Source organism: Musca domestica, unplaced genomic scaffold (assembly GCF_030504385.1).
Source record: "Musca domestica strain aabys unplaced genomic scaffold, Musca_domestica.polishedcontigs.V.1.1 7, whole genome shotgun sequence".
NCBI classification, from domain to species: domain Eukaryota; kingdom Metazoa; phylum Arthropoda; class Insecta; order Diptera; family Muscidae; genus Musca; species Musca domestica.
The window spans coordinates 3145805-3153081 of NW_026712383.1; the positions used below are offsets into that span (position 1 = coordinate 3145805).

General features: G+C 30.9%; 1 long non-coding RNA gene across 1 annotated transcript in view; it reads left to right on the forward strand.

Moving 5' to 3' along the window:
* Positions 1 to 3625, forward strand: part of LOC109613128 (uncharacterized) — a 55278-nt gene extending 51653 nt beyond the window's left edge. Inside the window, exon 7 of the long non-coding RNA XR_009343930.1 lies at positions 4 to 3625. This is a non-coding gene — a long non-coding RNA (uncharacterized LOC109613128). The remainder of the gene's footprint in view (positions 1 to 3) is intronic.
* Positions 3626 to 7277: the final 3652 nt, after the last annotated feature.

A 7277-nucleotide genomic window follows, 5' to 3' on the forward strand; every position in this document is an offset into this window, starting at 1 on the left:
CAGATACTAATGGAATTGTCTGATAAAGTTATATGGGATATATTAATTATCAAATTTGAAGCACTTTCGTTTAAAATATGTGGCTAAAGTCATTAAAGTACACAATACCTAGTTGTGCCGTTTTATGGTTGAAATAGTAAAATGTGGACCTATATAGACAGTGTTCTTCCGTCAGATGTATATCCCATCACCAACCACATACGCCGAATTTTAAACAAATCTTTTGGAAAATGTGTCTTAAATCCAAAAATTACCGTGGAGCTTGTACACATTGTTCTGTCACAGGATTCAGAAGCCACCCCGAACTCTAAATACCGAATTATAATCGTGATTGTAATCGTAAAACGTATACATAAATTCTACTCAATAGCTCTAAAATCAAAACTAATGCTTTCGACTGATTTGCTTGACTGCCAGTAATTGGTTTGTAAATCCATTATCTGGTAACGAGAGTTTTCCCACCAAAAAAGAATTAAATTTATTCAGAATAAACAGTTCACATGGGGTCATGAAGGAAACATTCTGTTCTCTATATTTTAATGAATTCTTTATATTCACTTCTGAGGATCTTGCAAAAGACATGATCCACATGCGAAATTAACAGCATCTTAGCCGCATGATTTTGTAAAATTCATGACTTTTTTATTCCCATTAAATTACTTCCTTGTCACCAAACATGGATAAAATATGAACATTTCCATATAAAATATGGAAAAATTGTATATTTGTTTATTAATTTCGGATCTCTTCCAGCCAATTTGGAATAAGTAAGAGTTGTTAAATTTGTTAAATCTATCATAGCAAACCTTTTTTAAACCTTTTATCTCATCTTATATTCCATGTGCAACACTTTGAACTTATTGTCGAATACTGTATATTTAAATAGAAACATGCTATTTTATGCAGAATATTTCGTGAATTCGATAATTACACTTTTTTATCGCCCATAAGACTATTAGGTCTAAAAATTGAGCATAGTCCGTTTATCAAGTCTTCCATCTAGTCGTTCATCAAAACGTTTTTCCGGTCTTCTATAAAAAAGTCCCTGCTGTTGGTTTATAAATACTGAAAATTCTTCCATGTTAGTTATCTATAAATATTTCCTTTTTTTTTGTTTTATCCTTCTGGCAATCTATTAAACCCTCTCCTCCACGTCGAAAGACGTATATATAAATCTAAAAACTCGCCTGGTCATATATAACGGTTTCCTTGTCCATCTCTGGTATTTTATAAAGTCTCCCTTCCTGTTGTCCTATTTGGCTCCTTTTTTCCCTATCATTTATATCTCATTTATAACTATTTTGTATTTGTAGAAAACTTTCTTATCCCTAAGTATAAAACTTTGCTGATTGGCTGTGAGGACTACCTCTGTGTTGTATAAAGACTTCTTTTTGGATTTCTTTAAGAACCCACTCTGGCCAGGGTCCACATAGACACTCTTTAGATCATTTAAAAAGACTTTTCTTCTTGGTGTTTTATAAAAAACTAACATTTTGTACCTTTTTGTCGATTATGATGACATTCAGTTTATAGTTTCTATGGGCGACCATAAGAGGCCCATAGAAACTATAAACTGAATGTTTGTAAATACTCAAGAATTTATTTTTTAATTAATTTCTTTTGGTCAGAATGCATTTATGAACTCTCTTCGGATAGTCCATTAAGACTTTCTTTGGATAATATATAAAGGCTTACTTTTTGTAGTTCATAAAAAGGCTTGCTTCGGGGTCAATAAATACTTCTTTCTGAGTTTCTTTGAAGAATCCTTTCTGGAAATCTTCAAAAGTCTAAGTTCTGGTTGTACATAAATAAGTATTCCCTTCTGGTCGTATATTTTCGGGATGTCTTTTGTAGTTTGTAAAGTTCCCTTTTGATTGTCACTTATCGTTTTACCAATAATTATTTCCTTTTAGCCTTTTATTAAAACGAACTTCTGTTAGTGTCATTCTCGAAAACTCAAACACTCAAATAAATTCCTGTTTGCGATCTCTTTTTCCACATGCATATATTGTTTTCGGATAGTCTAAAAAGACTTACTAATTGATCTTCATATAGCCATTAAAATAGAATCTTATATGCCTATTGAGCCATTTAACCAACGGCGAAACGCGTCGCATCCTGGTTTTAACGTGGGGCTTCGCTAGATTCCAATTTTCAATGCCATCAATAGGTCATAATAAGCTCGACACGCAAGAGAAAAATTATGAAATATCCATCAAAAATTAACTGTAAAAATTTTAGACGAACTCTAAAAAAATCAAACAAGTGGTTTTAAAAAAAAAAATGGAAAATTGGTATGGATTATATTCGAACCATGCGAATATAATAATGTTGAATTGGTTCCACTTATTTTGAGTTTTGTTCAGTTGGCTATAAACTTGTTAACTCTAAATCTCGTTCATTATTTATTTTTACACCAAATGGATTACTTATCAATTGGCTATTCTTGGAATACCTGAGAATTTGGTATTTATAACACTTATTATCAAGCCATATATAAAATATGTCATAATGTTTCAATTTAAAATTTAACCCAAACAAAGGCAGTCGTAAATATTGTTTAATGTTAAGGCCTAATAGAGTATGATGTAGCATAAACTTGCGAAAATAATGGCACAGTGATGATTGTATATTTATTTCTATTGACAACTAAAAAAACTCTATAAATTCGTAATTATATTCAGCTTATGTGGTTTATAGGTATGTTTAATATTAACTCTGCAGTCTTTGTGTAAAATCCTATATATACAAAATGTATGATTAACGTACTTATAATAATGCATTCTAACCACAACCTCTTTGTTGGAGGTAAAAATTGCTTCAATAGTTCCGAGTGTGTTTACATATAGCATTAAGTGAATTGCAATGGAAAATGTTTTTGTGGTATTATCATAGACAAATAAAGGTATATACTAAAAAGTTGTCTCATCTGTTATCTTCGAAAAAACATTTCAATAGATGTCGTTCATGCTGTAAGAGAGGTTCAGTGGACTCACTCAATTCTCTCAAAATACAAAATATTGAATATTTTTATGATTTATTACTATTTATCAATTAAAATCTAAACAGTGACTTTGTTTACATTGACATGACCCAAATATGTTGTGAAATATAAAAATATAAAGCTTAAATAGCAGAAAAATGAATAAATTGTTTTCGAACTCGAGTGACTTCACTAGCCCTGAGTGACTTCACTGGCCCACGATAAACCAGAGTGACATCTGCCGGAAGGGGTAAATTTTAAAGCTTTTTAGTCTATACCTTTATTTGTCTATGGTATTATCACATATCTAATAAACAAAAAAAAGCCATTAAATTGTGTTAAAAAAGATAAACACTGAAGTACATTGGAAAGATAATGTCGCGACTTGAAAGTAAACAAAGTAGTATTTGTTGATAATACTTTCGGCAAGAGTCAATTATGAGATGTCTTTTCCATATCTCCTGAAATAGTACATGTTAGAGAATTTTCCCCGCTTTGTTGTGGCCCGACTTTATTGTATTTTAAAAATTTAACTGAATTCTTCTGCCAATCTCACTAGAACTTAAGATTAACATGGAACATGTTTGTATCCAGATACTTTCATTTTAAAATATATGTACCAAATGTTGGAGGGTATTTAAACTTAACTTAAAGTTTTTTATTTGTTGTTATTATTTAAGTTTTGCAACACATTAGAATATTCGAATACATATTCTTAACACGCGTAAAATTGTAAGCAAATTTAGTGTCGAAATTATTTTTAAGTAAAGTTTTATTTCCTAGTGGATGTTTTTGCTGGGATGTCTCGTTTAAGGTTTCCTATTCTTCTACAATCTATTTCTGTCTTGTAGTCAGGATAGATACGATAAAAGACAATAGACAACCTGAAAAATTTTTCACATTTCTTTAAAGTATCACATTTGTTTCAATAGCCACTTCAGTACAGCGATCCTTTTAAAAAAGTGTACATTGCTTATTGCTTAAAATGACGAGACATGGACACAAGACAATATGTTCTCGTATGAGGTAATTCAAAAGTTGTTTATAATTTCACGTGTGTGATTTGCACATTTATTGTGGGAAATACATTTTCCCACATCAACAGATATGTAGACACAAATATGGAACACCAAAAACTTAGAACGCCTTTGTTGTGTTTTCTATGACAAAAGCCTTGTCCGACATTGTGTTTGATGCGGACACATTTTCGTCTAGCCAATTAGAAAGCATATGTAATGAAGTAGCCAAACAGCAAGAAGCGTAAATAAGATTTCTGCATTCTCATCAGTAACTTTTATGTGTCAAGTTAATTAAATTTTTATAAAAAAAAAATTAAAGTGATGCGATATTTCGGATTGTTGTTTATAAAAAAAGTGTGTATATTTTAAGAATATTTAAGTAAGTACCAGTATATATAAACAAACAGATTTTGAAAGTCTGAAACATATGAAAGAGAACTGAATCAGTCAAGTCGTGTAATTACTTAAGTTTACTGGACCTAAAAGTTAGAACAAGCATGGCCATCGCAACTAAAAGTAGTAAATTAAATATCTTTATATATACGGTCGTAAAATAGAAAATGATTTAGTGGTGGTTGAATATATCAAGAGAACATGGGGAACCCTTTACATAGACAGATTTTGCCGATTTATAGAGAGTGAATTTAAACAATATAAAGTTGTAGTAGACAAAGCTCTAAATATCACAATGATTTCATTTCATCCAATGTATGGATGGAATTCATCTAACTAATAAGTACTAAAAATATTTTCATTGAATGGGTCAAACGGATAGAGTGGGATAGATGTCCGCAAAGCATTTTCAGAACTAAAATTGTACTACAATTACTAAATTTGGTAACATTTGGCATTGTGTGAACCGAACGAGCTAAAACATTTGGTATAAAAATTAATTTGGGAAAGTAGGATTAATAAGGAGGTGATTTTTGAAATGTGTATTAAATGTAAGATCTGTGCTAAATTGAACTGTATAAACTCTGAAATTTGTCATTAGGGCCAATATATGATGTTGATGTATAATACATAATTAAAAAAAGTACAGAAATTATTAAAAATTTGGATATCTAAAATTTGGTATTAGGATTATTAGATATATGGAGTTGGATTTCGATATACCTTTTCAATATATACCTATTCAAAAAGTACCAAAAGTGGTAAATGGTGTTAAATTTGGGGAAATCTGAAATTTGTAATAAGGGACTTTAATGCTGTGTAGGATAGACGAACCAAATAGTTTATGGAAATTCGAAGTAAAATCTTGAAATTTGTTATGAGATTCCAATTTCGAAAGCAATATACGCCCCATGTAACGGTACCTCCTGATATTCGGTATTTTGATGATTTTTGCGACATTTACCTGAATTTTTTGAAATTTCATTTTTGAAGATGTTAATGCCAACAGTACCCCCAATAGTCGGTAATTTTATGATTTTAGAAACATTATAGATCGGAATCGTTTCAAATTTCGTATTTAAAGTTCGTAATGGGTACTACAACTTATGACAGAAAATTGTCTATACAGGTCCAGGTCTTCGTATAGCCCACTTATTTTCATGATTTGATATTATTCCTAGGATCATTGATATTATTTTTAGGATGTTTTGAATTTAAAATCGAATATATTAGTCCATGGTTAGCTATAGTCCCCATTATTTGCGGTATTTCTCGCCCATTTTTCAATTTACTCATTTATAGATATAGATATTTCGTGTAGAACCAATTTTTTGTACAACCCACATATAACGGTACCTCCAGATTTCCGTCAGATTTCTTTTGACGGAATTTCCAACCATATTAGATGTAATTAGATATTTCGGATTCTCCGTGGGTAAATTAACTGTTCTTAAAACTATCTCAAAATGACGAAACTTCCAAGTTTAGAGATTTTGATGCAGTTGATTTGGCCAGAAGTGAACTTTTCACATGGTGTTAGTGTCATTTTTTTCATAATCTATTTTGCGTAAATAACATTTCCACATTTTGGAAGGAATAAGTAGTTCTGTTCGGTCGAACTTAGTGTTGTTTTTTTACCTGTAAAGATTCTCTGATGAGAATTTATTATTTCACTCTAAATCTTTCCAAAATGAACACAATAGATCAGAGACCCCGGATTGGTAATTCCATATTTGAATTTGTTGTTTTAGAAGCGTCTGTACAACTTAATGTAAGATATGTAGGCGGCTAGACTCGATATTTTATGTGTGACCATTTCGAATTTACCACTTAAATATTTGCATTCTACCACCCGATAAATGGATATTAAAAAAATTCGCCTTCCTAACTAAGTCGCTCTCCCTGTACTAAAACTATAGCATTATCATTGTTATATAGATACACACTAACTTTTTAATCTTTAGACTGAAATCACATTACTTGAATCTTGTTATAAATTAATTAAACATGGTATATTGACCTACCACACCAAAATAAAGACGGCGACGAACCCACCCAAAATATGCCCACTGGGTGTGCTCCTCTGACGTATATTGCGAAACAATTTTTATGACTCTCAATTATTATACGAATTACTACCTGAAAATAAATATTTTTATTTTCAATGTTGATAATTAAAAAATAAGAATGCCGCCTTAATTCTGGTGTATTGAAATATTAAAATTTTTAATTGGCCCTCCCTTTAAGATACCAAAACGAAATAAATGCGCTCCTTCCCCATGGGCATGGCCTTATCTTTTTTTTTGTGTGGGAGAGGGTGAGCTAAAAGAATACTTTTTTTATGACATTTATAGAATATTTACCTATAATATTGGCGTCACATTAATAATAGGCAATAAAACAGTAATTGAAAAAGATACCGTCATGTTTATACCATATGACATTTTTTATAGGACTCTACACACCTGTTAGTTGTGTGGGTTGAATTGAGAAAACTATGTATTTCAAGGGCGTGCTATAGTGTTATGGGCAAAAATTCTGGAATTCGAATAAACGTTGTCAACCCTTTTTAGGGTTTTATCCAAACGTTAATGATAAAGAAATGCAATGGAACTGGAACTTATTTCACCTGTAACTCTGAGAATGAGATTCTAATACTCGTTGGTTATAATTTGGTTTAGATTTATAATTTTGGTATTTGAACTTAACATTTTTAAAATACTTGTTCGTAAAATAGGTAAGTTTGGGTAATTGTGTATAGCTATAAAAAAACCAATTTCTTGGGAATACCTTAAATACGTTGACGTCATATGGGTGTATACCGAACAATACCCAAATTAATAAGGTACAACCGCTATCATCACAAATACCTTATTTTCTTT